Source organism: Hemitrygon akajei, chromosome 13 (assembly GCF_048418815.1).
Source record: "Hemitrygon akajei chromosome 13, sHemAka1.3, whole genome shotgun sequence".
NCBI lineage: Eukaryota > Metazoa > Chordata > Chondrichthyes > Myliobatiformes > Dasyatidae > Hemitrygon > Hemitrygon akajei.
Window position 1 is genome coordinate 89,082,944 of NC_133136.1, and position 12,260 is coordinate 89,095,203.

Sequence of the window (12,260 nt, forward strand, 5' to 3'; positions counted from 1 at the left end):
CTACAACAAAGGAGTTCACTTCAAAGAGAACCCCACTCAAATGCCCAATGATAAAAACAGGCCATTAAACAGCAGACAGGTCAAATACCTCATCCTGTCAATCAAGGGATTAACTGAAAATTTTCTATAATGTAATTAAGTTAAGGCTTGGATTTCAAACCAATGCAGCATTTTTACTCTCCCATGGCTGATCAAGCTTGAAAACAAACTGAATAAAAAACAAAGCCACAAAGAAGATATTTTTCCACAGAACACATGTACTTAAATTGATACAACAGTTGCTTTGGAGATTGATGCAAAATGGCTGAAATACCCATGTCCCTTCACAATCTTTAGTCTCTTTAAACCCACACCAGGTACATTTAATAAGCATCTTCTGATTAATTTCTCCTTTTTCCAATACTCTTCAGGTATTGAACCACCAGATTTGAACAGTCACTCTGCTATCTGCACTAATAAAAGATTCAGTACTTGCAGCTGCAATGACAAAACTATAGACAATACACATGTGCCCAAGGGTCCCCATCAACCACATTCAACCCTCTGTTTCTTTCACAGGTACAGGATTACTAGGGTAACTGCTGTTCCAACAGCCCCAGTTCACATCCCGCTGCAGGAGTCCGGCGCCTTTGTTCAGCAGTTGTGGAGGCAAGCGGTCCCAATAGGAGTCAAAGCACAACAATCTGACGCACTTTGCCGAGGTCCACCCTGGACTACAAAGGAAAGGGGCGGCCCAATGACGTAGCCAGTGCAGCTGCTATCCCAGAGCTCCAGCAGCACAGGGTCAGTCTTGTTCTCTGGTGCGGTCTGTGTGGACTTTACGTGTTTTACAAGCTGACTCCAGATGATCCCATATCCTCTCACACGCCACGTGCAAGCCAATTGGCTAATGTAAGCGGCTCCTAATGTGTAGGTGTGGCAGAAACTGGGGTGAATTAAGGGGAATGTGGGGAGAGTGAAAATGGGACTAGTGCTGGATTCATGTAATAGGCTGTGGCTGGGCAGTGCAAACTCAATGGGCTGAAGGGCCTGTTTCTGTTCTGTATCACTTTATGCTCCCATGTCTATATTAATTTTCTTTTAAGTTAGATTCTATCACGACAGCAGGGCTTATATCTGATTTGGTATTCTTATATGTATGGTGAGTTGTCATAGACTGAGGCTAATTGTTTAGATAGTGGTTTGCCACACCCAGCCTATTCAAAACAGCAATCTTAAATCTGCACCTTGTTTTATAAAGTCATGGGAAAACATTCTTCGTGCAAAATTAGATCCCCGCTGATCTGGTTTTCCCTTCTTGCATACACCTCTGCCAAAGTCTCGTTCCTCCTTGGACAAACGTCCCTCCTTGCCCTATTGTTTTTAGCAATCTCAGCCAGTAATGCAGAATTTTGCAACAGTTGTTAATGTGATGCATTCGCTGTTTCTATACTTAAGGAAACATCCCTTGTTCCACCATTCACAGGACGCAGAGAAGAGAGGGGATGGTGTTCAGTTCCAGGCTACAGACAACGGCTTGGTGAGCTGGAGAACAGGATGAAAAAAAAATCATAAAAACTATAACCTTTCTAGGTTTCCAGAATTGCTAAATAATAAACTATGTACCAACTGGCCCACTAAACTGAATCACAGAGGAAGAAATGTAAGCAATCACAAGAGTCAGTATGCAAATTCCACAGTGTCAGCATCAGAAGTTGCCCTGATGACAACCATTCTCCCGCCCATTCCACAGGAGTGGTCATTCTTAGATTTTCTTTTTTCACCACCAAATGTTTTTTTAAACCAAGGTGTGTAAAGAAGAAAGGCAGTATTGTGCTTACTCATCTGAGGTAGATTTCTCCCATACCAGATCATAGGTGTGAACTTTGCAGCTAAACTGACAGCCGACACCCAAAAGAGTTACAGTGGCACACACGGGTGTGTGTACATTGTGCAGGATTTTTCCTTGCAGTTTAGAGGGATGCAAGGAATGTGAGAAGCACGTTCTGTCTGACCTCAAATGTATGCATTTTCAGTGATGACAAAAGCAGAGCAAGTATAATTTTCAAAATAGTTCATTCATTAATCATTTCAGCTTAGTTAGACACACTTGAGAATACATGAAAGTGCAGTTTCATGGAATACTAAAGACTGCCTTGCTTCACAGCTATGCTCTAAAATCGTTGCAGAAAGCAGCACACAATGTGGAGGAACAGGAATCATTGTCAGCAACTTGGATTTCCATTGGAGCTAAAAATATGCAATTTCCACAGGTTGTTGTCAGATTTCTTCTATTAGCAAGACCATACAGCCTCTGGTTGCTCATAACTCACAACTTACATTTGACAGGGGCTTCACCTTGCAGGGTGATGATGACCTGAATCAGCTTCATGCTATGGGTTCAAATTAAAACCTACATACTTATAGTCGGCCCCCTTACCCGTGGGGGATTGGTTCCAGGGCCTCTCACGGATGCTCAAGTCCCTTATTCAAACTGTCAATGCGGTGAACCTTAGGACCCAGCCCTTACTTAACCTGTCTCAGTGTGCTGGACATTAGGACCTAGCGGCAGAGATCTGGATCCACAGTGTTTCTGTTCGCGAAAATAATCACTATCACCATTGAAAATAAAGTGGAAATAATAGTGATCGGAAAGAGGTGAAACGCCATCGGTCATTGGAAAAGTGTTAGGCTACGTTGGTCAACGATCAGAACAATTTTAAAGGATAAAGTGAGAAAGGCTCTGCCCCGGTGAAAGCTACAATTATTACTAAGCGACGCAGTGGTTTAATTATTGGGTTTTGGGTTTTTGATCCTCTACAACAACTCGGCACAGTGGAGAGCACACTAGGGAGAAGTCTGTCCCAAGTCCCAAGAACTTCTGTTCCCGAGCCCCGCGCTGAAACATACGTTCTTAAGTTTTTTATATGCATAGAAAGGTAAAATATATACTATATACTCAGACAAATGTTTGACTAACTGACACTAAATAATACCGGATGTACCTGTTCCGACTTACTTAGTAAGAGAACTTCCGATTTTTTTCGATCCCAATCCACAATAACCTACACACATCCCCCTGTATACTTTAAATCATCTCTACATTACTTATAATACCTAATACAATGTAAATGCTATGTAAAATGGTTGTTATACTGCATTGTTTAGGGAATAATGACAAGAAAAAATGTCTGCACATGCTCGAACAAGTGCTGGATTACATTTAAGAAAATATAGATTCGCGGTTGGTTGAATTCGCGCATGCGGAATTCGCGGATAAGGAGGGCCGACTGTTTTTTGTTTACTTCAAATGTTTCATACTTATACTGTGTCATGTTCATACGACTGTCCTTCGAGTGCAACAATCCAATGGAGAGAGAATTAAACCTGCCCTTGACAAGAATAATCATTGAATGTCTACAGTTGGCCTTTAGAGAAAAGGTCTATTAGTTTCTTCAGACATAAACACCCTATGTTGCCCTAATAATCCTACTTGCAGCAAAAGAGGTAACACAAAAAGCCAATTTGCAAAAAAAATACAATTCCCATTGTGAGAAAGTTCTTCTCCATTCACACTCCCCATCCATGATGTTGCTCACTTGAAGTATCCTATTTTTTGTAATACACTCAATCAACGCCAACTTGAAAGGTTACCAGTGACATTCTATATGATACCCGTCACTGACAGAGACTTCAACACTATCTCTGATCAATAATAACTTTCCCAGTTTATTCCTGCAGCAGAATGAGATTACCAGACAATGCCTGTGTGTGTGCCTTTCTCTACATGTATTTGAGTCTGTTACGTTATTGTCAGATATTCTTGCAAATCATAATCAATATATCTTTGTGCCTTGATTCTGCCTCTCTTGGCTCCTGAACACAATGAATCATTCACTGATCTGCTTCCAGAGGTTTCAGGTACTGCTATTTGAATGGTCAAAGACCAAGAGGCAGCTGAGGAGTGGGGATCCCAAGTACCTTTCCTCCTATCCCTCACCATGGACACAGTGATAGAATTTTGCCCTGTTTCTTTCCATGCCGTGGCATTATGTCTGCACAGACCAGGGAATAACAAAGAAATCTTGCCCATTTACTATTCCGAACCAAATGGATAACTTTCAAATGGCCACACTCACATTATCCAACATTTGCTTTGCCTTTCTGATAAAATGTTTTAAATCTAAACGTCAATCTGTATTTTCTTAAATGTAAGCTATTTGGGACCCAGTTGATAGTGGACAGCCAGGCAGCTGAGTGATGCCTGAAGCAGCTCACAGGTTACAATGCCCCTGCCATACTTCTTGCAAAGTCTACAGGGAGCGAAGTCATTAGACTCAGCATTGACCCCAGTGGATATGGAGGAGAGGGAACTTCAAGAGAGAAAACGGTGAGGGGAAGTACTTCAACTCAAAATACAAAGCTCTTTGTCATTCACTGATGGGCACTGTCTGGGAGTTCCAACAGTTGTTTTACTTTTCCACCACAGATGAAGACTCATTGAAGAATCAACATTATTTATATGCGTTAGGAATTTGCAGTGATGTGTTAATGCGACATGCAACTAAAAACAACAACATTCAACAATGACAATGAATAAAAAAATATAGAGGTTAAAGTACAGATATGGAATAAAATGTGTATAAATACATAATTATCAGCATCTATTTACAATGTAAACAGCATTATAAAAGGAGTTCAAAGATTTTACAGTGCAATGCAGTGACTGGGGTAATAGTGGGGGTGGAGGCTAACTTCCAGATAGAGTTATGGAAAAGTACAGCAGAGAAACAGGCCCTTCAGCCCATCTAGTCCATGCCCAACCAGATGTTGAAAGTTTTCAGCAGATTAGCCAGAATCTGTGGGAAAGAAATAAATAAAAGGGAATGGATAGAACAGACAGCAGGAAACCTTACCCCCCATATCACAGGATAAAACTAGAGGGCATAGATTTAGGATGAAGGGCAAGAGGGAATCTGAGGGGGACTTTTTTCACCCAGAGGATGCTAAATACTTGGAATACATGGCGTGTGAGAGTGGTAGAAATAGAGTTGATGATAGCATTTCAGAAGACTCTTAATGAGTGCTTTAATTGCCTGGGCATAGAAGGCTGTGGGTCAGGTGCTGGAAAATGGGATTAATAGGGATGAGACCCACTGGTCAGCAGCATGGAATTGATGGGCTGAATGTCTTCTTTCCATGCAGCAAGGCTCTATGACTCTAAATATATGGGGACCCTTCAGATTTCTAGACTAATTTCAACTATGTCCGATCACAACACAAGTCACAAAGCACAATATACAAACTTATCTAGGACCTAGACAAACCAAACTGGGCAAAGACAAGGATCGAGGTGGGTGTGAGGGAATTTGAGGCCACAAATTGGAAATATTTTTAAGGAAAACTGTCGATGAGCAAAGGAAATTAAGTATTTAGGCTTTTTAAAGCCTCTGAAAACTGTCATCGGAAAGGCTGCACAAAACCCAAAACAAAATGCTGTCTTTTATCAACGGGGGTTTGAATTTAAAAATAAATAAATTATGCTTCAGTATTAGTCAGATCTCTTTGACTTTGGAGGCGTGAGAGCTGTGGAAAGATGGGCAGAGAGAAAAATGGGAGAAATTCTTGAGTGAGACTCCAGCCTTTAAGAACACAAATCTCGGGGTTGTATATGGTGACATATATGCACTTTGGTAATAAATTTACTTTGAAATTTGATATTTAAAATTTTAAGAGACACTTAATTAATACTCCCTAACATTTGGAAATTTTAAAGATGATTCAATTAAGATAGTTCTAGTGATAGTGATTTGATCAAGGGAAATTCTTAGGTAAGGAAATGTGTAAGAGGGCAGACTCCTAAAATTACTGAAGAGTCAACCACAAGTGGTTAGCTATTTAAGACAAATTTTCTTATAAAGAGTAAGTGAAAACTAGACCTCTCTTTACTAAAATGGTGGGACAACAGAAGTCTTTAAACCTGAAATTGCTGAGCTATAAGCGTAGGGAAGGTGGAACAGAGTTGGTTGGGGCTCAGTTGCCTGCACTTATTCTTATGATCCAACATAGGATCCCAAATTCCAACAGGTGTGCCTGGAATTTTTTAAAAGCAGGTTTCCTGAAAGACACTGAACAGAACCTAAATCCAGCAATTACTGTCAATTGCTATCGCTTCACTCACTCCCACTTCAATGCTGATGAAACTCTATCTCCCGTTTTGTTAGTTCATGACACACCTCTAGTTCTTGCACCAGAATTGCCCCACATCCCAAATTTCTGTCCAAACTTTCATCCTTGAACCCCTGGCTCATCTGCATCCTTAATTTCGATCATAGTCCAAGTTCTTTCAACAATTATTTCAGCCACAGCCCAAAAAACATTGCATTTACTTTTCATTCTGCAATTCGTTCCTGTACCCATTTCCATCTGTTCTTAAGTTCCCTTGTCACTTCCTGTTCCTGCATTTCTAGTTTCCAATTCTGGTTCTTGCATCTGTTTTCCTGGTTTCCAAACATTCCTAGTTTTTTCACCTGACTTGTGACATCACTCCTTGTTTGTTCACCCTTTGATTTGATAGACTCCACTGCTACTTCCACAAAGTGACCTCTGTTCTTAGAAAAGGTGACCCAGATGACACATTGGTCGAGGAATATGCTTGCCAATGAATTTCACGTGGCTGATTGGCTTGCAGATATTTAACATCACAGCACACAGAATAGGGTCAAGAGGTGCAGGGCATGTAACACATGGAAATGTGCTCCAAGAGAGGGGACAAAATTTGATACTACCTTCAGTTAATAAAATGCTCCTGCATAGGTGCCATTAATGGTGCAATAAATCACCTGCAGTATCACACTTCTATTTACTGAACAGGCACTGAATAAAGCGTCACATTGATCACACATTTCCTTTATGGGTAGAAAATCCTTATCCACTTACTCCTGCCCCCTTGAGCAAGATTGCTTAAAGACACTGTGCAAACAAACGTGCCTACTGCCAATGCAAATGCAAATCAAAGTCTGTCCCAAAGCATGTCTCTTGAATTTTTACTGTATTTTTGGACTATTGGACCATTATCGTACTATCAGACTACTAAACCACAAAAGTACAATGCTGCCCATTTACTACCAACTCATCAAGAATAAGCAATTTGTATGCTGTTATTTTGGTCTTTTATGTCATCCTCTTTAAAGTCATCAAGATAATTATAACAATATTTGTAAATGAAGTGGACAATCCATTGAAATATCACAGTAGTCCAATAATCTGCCTCACAGTGGGAGAGAAGATGGTGGCTTCAAACAGTTTTTTCTGTCCATATAAAATCTTTTCTGCTTTGCTGTATTTCATAACAAATGAAAAACCTCAAACTGAATCATACATTTTTGCCAAGTTTTGTTCAATCACTTAATCATTCCTTACTCAAAGTTCAAAGTAAATTCATTATCAAACTACATATACGTCACCATATACAACCAAAAGATTAATTTTCTTGTGGGCATACTCAATAAATCCAATAACCGTAACAGAATCAATGAAAGTCCGCACCAAGAGGCAGACAACCAGTGTGTAACAGACAACAAACTGTGCAAACTCAAAAAGAAAGAAAGAAAAAGAAATAATACAGTAGTAATATAAATAATTAAGCAATAAATATCAAGAACATGAGATGAAGAGTCCTTGAAAGTGAGTCCATAGGTTGTGGGAAAACTTCAGTGACGGGGCAAGAGAAGTTGAGTGAAGTTATCCACACTGGTTCAGGAGCCTGATGGTTGAGGGACAATAACTGTTCCTGAACCTGATAGTGTGAGTCCCGAGGCTCCTGTACCTTCTTCCTGATGGCAGCAGTGAGAAGGGAGCATAATCTGGGTGGGGGGGGGGGGGGGGTGATCCCTGATGATGGATGCTGCTTTCCTGTGACAAGGCTCCGTGTAGGTGGGAGGGTTTCACCTGTGAAGGACTGGGCTGTAACATGTGTGTGCATTCTCCTAATACTTTCAAACTCCAATAAAACAACATCCACCTGAATGAAATCCCTTACTTTTTCCACACTTGGAACACATAATCTTTCAAAAAATATATCCATTACAGACCAGTGCCACTAGCTGACACACTCCCGCGTGTCCACGGAAACTCTGAGAAATTGTGCATTAGATGATGTGATTGTGAAAAGAAATAAATAGATAAATAAATGTATGTGCATGCTTGTGTGTATGTACACACACACACACACACACACACACTCTTCCCCCCCCCCCCCAGAGCGATCCCAGGACCAGTGCAGGTTATCTGTGTATCTTCTCAATCAGGCTGAAGGAAAAGTATGGCAAAGTGCAGAGCTTGAACCAGGAAATGAATGTTCGGAATATTTAATTCAAAGCCTGAACACAAAAAAGTATAGCATACAAAAGAAAGTTGGAAGTATAGACAGAACTGGAAGAAACAAATGGGGAAGACAAGAGGGAAATACCTTGCTTTATAATATCTGAAGGTAATAACATCTGAAGGTTTGAGACCCCACATCTATAAAAGCCATTGTGCAGTAAGAGCATACCGTACTCACTAGGCAGCTAGTAAAACCAGTCAATTTAAAATTTACCAATAAGCAAACATGCACTGACTTCTGCTGACATTTTGAGTGAGTATCCATCACATAAATATTCATGTTGTAACCGTTGGGTCACTTGGCAAAAGAGACTCTCGGTGTGAAGCTTCAGGGATAGAGATAGCTTGGACAGTGAAATTTTTATTTCCATTATTAACTGCACTACGTGGCTATTAGACGATGCTGTCTAATTTCCTCTTTTAAAACTTATTGCTATTAGCTTCAAGGTTATGGCTACCAGAGACTCAGCACCAAAGTGACTTTGATCCCAATAACACTTCAAAGACAATTGAAGAAGTCGCTTCTCCCTATAGATGCTGCCTGGCCTGCTGTGTTCTACCAGCATTTTGTGTGTGTTGTTGAAGAAGATTTACCAAGGAATGCTGGAGACAAAGAAAAATGACCCTTTGCCACTGCTCACTGAATGCATTGAACAATGTATCATGGAAATTGGCACACATGAGTGATTAGAACCCATAGTGCAAATTCCCCACCCAAAAGTATGCAGGTCACAATAAAATTACCAATCTGATCCCAAAGTGTTTACAATCTTTGAGACTAAGTAGTTCAATGAAGATATTGTGACATAAATCACAATTTTTTTTAAAAAACTGAAATATATAAACTTTTACTCAGATTGAACTTTTAATTTGATTCTGTTTAATTGAGAATTATATCTGATAGTTCTAAAGGAGCTGAAAGCTTATTTAAAACTGCAATTATTGTACAAAGTTTAGAGTTAGCAGTGCACACCCAGGAGTTACACATACTGCAGGAATTTTCAATGCTTCCAACATACCTACTCTAAAAACTTTAGTTAAGATATGAAATTCCCAACCATTAAAGGCTCTTTAGACAAACAATGCCCTCAAAAGAGGATTGTCCTAGCTCACAATAAGTAAATGACCTGCTGGATTATGGGGATAAAGCATTGGAATGTGACTGACAGGGTTACTCTACTAGCAGCTGCCATAAATTCAATGGGCTGAATGGTCTCCTCCAGCACCATAACAATTCTATGCTTCTGTAAGCAAATAATGATAAATACTAGAAGTTATTTTCAAAAGAGTTATCTTTAATGGAAATAGGAGAGTTATTATTACACATTGAAAGTTTTAAAAGTTAGCACAGGATAAGCTCCTTCATTAACTTTGTGGATAAAGTAACAATAAACATTATGGGAAATATTCTGTCTACAAGTTATGATGTGCTGATCCTTGATGAACTCATTCCTTCACTCTTTAGCGGTTCTGCTTGGTGTTTCAAACATGCTCCTGGTGGAAGACAGACTTATGGTTTAAATCGGTCCAGTGCAGTCTCTGCACTTGAGCAGAAAGTTGATGACCATCTCAGTTCTTGCCTCCAATCAATCCTTCCTGCTACCATTATATGCCTCGCCTCTCTTCCTCAACATACAGCGAGTTTATTAAGGTTCAGGATTGTTCATGTTAGGCTACAAAGTTGCTACCTACATGATTGTTCATAATCTTGTAAACTCCAGCACACTGAAACCAAGACGAGAAATTTCCCTGGAGCAGCTACATTTATGCACAAAAAAGGTTTCCTTTACAATAAATTACAGTTGGAAATTCCTGGCTCAAAACTCATCGTGCAGATTGACAGCCTGAATTTATTTCTTCCTTGAACTGATTGAACCCTTAAGTCTTTTAGTCTTTCCTTCCTCCGATATGATCCCCAGGTTTTTAAATTCCATTTAAGTGTCACATAATCACCACTGCCTGGCTTACCTTTTCATTAACACTGCTATGCCTCAGTGGCCTGCCGGGAGTTCAGTTGAGCTTCCCCGTGGTTATTATGAAAAGAGGGACCCTCTCACTATGAGAGCACTTTACACAAAGATTTTGAATCAGTAAGTGCACTTTCACTCTTCTTATTGACAACCACATCTTTACTTCAGAAAAACCAATCAAGTGCATGGTGTGGTTGTGGGAAGATAAGGAGGCTGAGACATCAGTGCTCCCCTGCATTAATGTCTTTCAACATGTTCCTCCTGTTGGCCAGTACTGGCGCACTGTGGGGGAGAAGGGGAAAAATTTCTTTTACCCATTGGGGGGGTGAACGAGAAGGGGATAGTCTCACTGACCCAGTGGGGGGAGGGGATACTCACTGACAAAGTGGGGGGGGGGGGGAGAAGGGAATAGTCTCACTGACCCAGTGGTACGATGGGGAACAGGTTCATTCTCCCACTAATGGAATTCAGAGCTGAATATAATTGGGCGCTGAATATAATTCGGCAGCCATTTTACCCAGCAAGAGACTGGTCACTGCACCCCCCCCCCCCCCCAACTGCAGAACTGCCTGGCTCCGGGAATCCTTTGCCATACATCCTTATACGGCCTTAAAATAGCCAGGAACTGATGCAAGTATTGACGTCATGCTTGGTAGTACTCAGACCTTCTGCAGGCAGACTGTTAAAGTGCTTTATTATCTTGAACAATGGATACATTGGTAAATGAAAATAAGTTTTTTAAACCTTCCTAAGCCTATTCTTCTGCCCTTTGAAGGATGCTGTTATTATCCACCAGAGACACATCATTGTTACAGTCTGTATCATCTCCAAGCAACCCGACTTGCTTTTTCCCCCTCAAGAGAACCCCTTAAAGCTTTGTCTGGGAAGGACAAGGGAGGAAATACACTCAGAAGTGATACCTACAGGTCCCAGCCCATGACACACACCACCCTGGCTTGGAATGATATTGGTGTCCCCTTGTTGCCAATGGGTCTATTTTGAGAAGGAAAAAGATAGCTCATCACTGCCCCCTCTAGGCCAGTTAGGGGTAGAGCCTGGCTATTTGACCCAAGATGTTCAGTGGGACCAATAATGTTCAGGTTCAGATTTGGTCACTGTCAATTAGTCCTTGGGCTGAGGTGTGTTTCAATTTTACATCTGAACTGACCTCTCATTACAGTAAGGCAGTAAGTACTAGCTTTGCCCGAAACACATAATGTCATTGTGAATAAAAAGAATCTCACTCACTCAGGTAAGTATGACCAAACTTTGGTTTTAAATATTCAGATCTCTGTTGCTCTTCCAACTAAAATGTCAATGTCATCATCTTTTGTAATAAATGTATTTTGTTAACTGGGTGCACAACAGATACTGTTTGATAAGAATTCTTCATGACAAAATAAAATCTTAAGTTTTATTCTTTTGAAGTTGAATCAGCCTTCATGGGATTCAGTAACCCTGCTGTTCTAACATGGGTATTAGATTTCACCAGCCAGGGGTAAATATATATTAAAAAAATACCCTGAAGAAAAGATATGCACAAATCCAATGAAAGGCTATGATAGTCAAATGCAGTTACAAGTACAAAAACTCATTAACGTTCAAAGAGAATCTCGACCCTACTGTTGATTTCCACCCATGAAATCTAAAGTGAAAGTTGTGAAATATACAGAAATCCAATTAGGACACCATAACCAAGCATTCAGCCTGACAAAGCACACATTCCGATTGAAAGCTGAAACGCTCAAAACCTGACGGAGTTGAGATGGGTGCCAGTGGACACCGAGCGCTGTTTCATTTGTTTACTTAGTGGTACAGTGCAGCGTAGACCCATCTGTCCCTTCGAGCCATGGCGCCCCAGCAACCCACAACCTCAATTAACCCAAACCTAATCACAGGACAATTTCTGGCAACCAATTAATGTAC

General features: G+C 40.5%; 1 protein-coding gene across 8 annotated transcripts in view; it reads right to left on the minus strand.

The window, feature by feature from the left end:
• Window positions 1-12,260, minus strand: part of shroom3 (shroom family member 3) — a 416,299-nt gene that overhangs the window by 97,059 nt on the left and 306,980 nt on the right. The window lies entirely within an intron of this gene.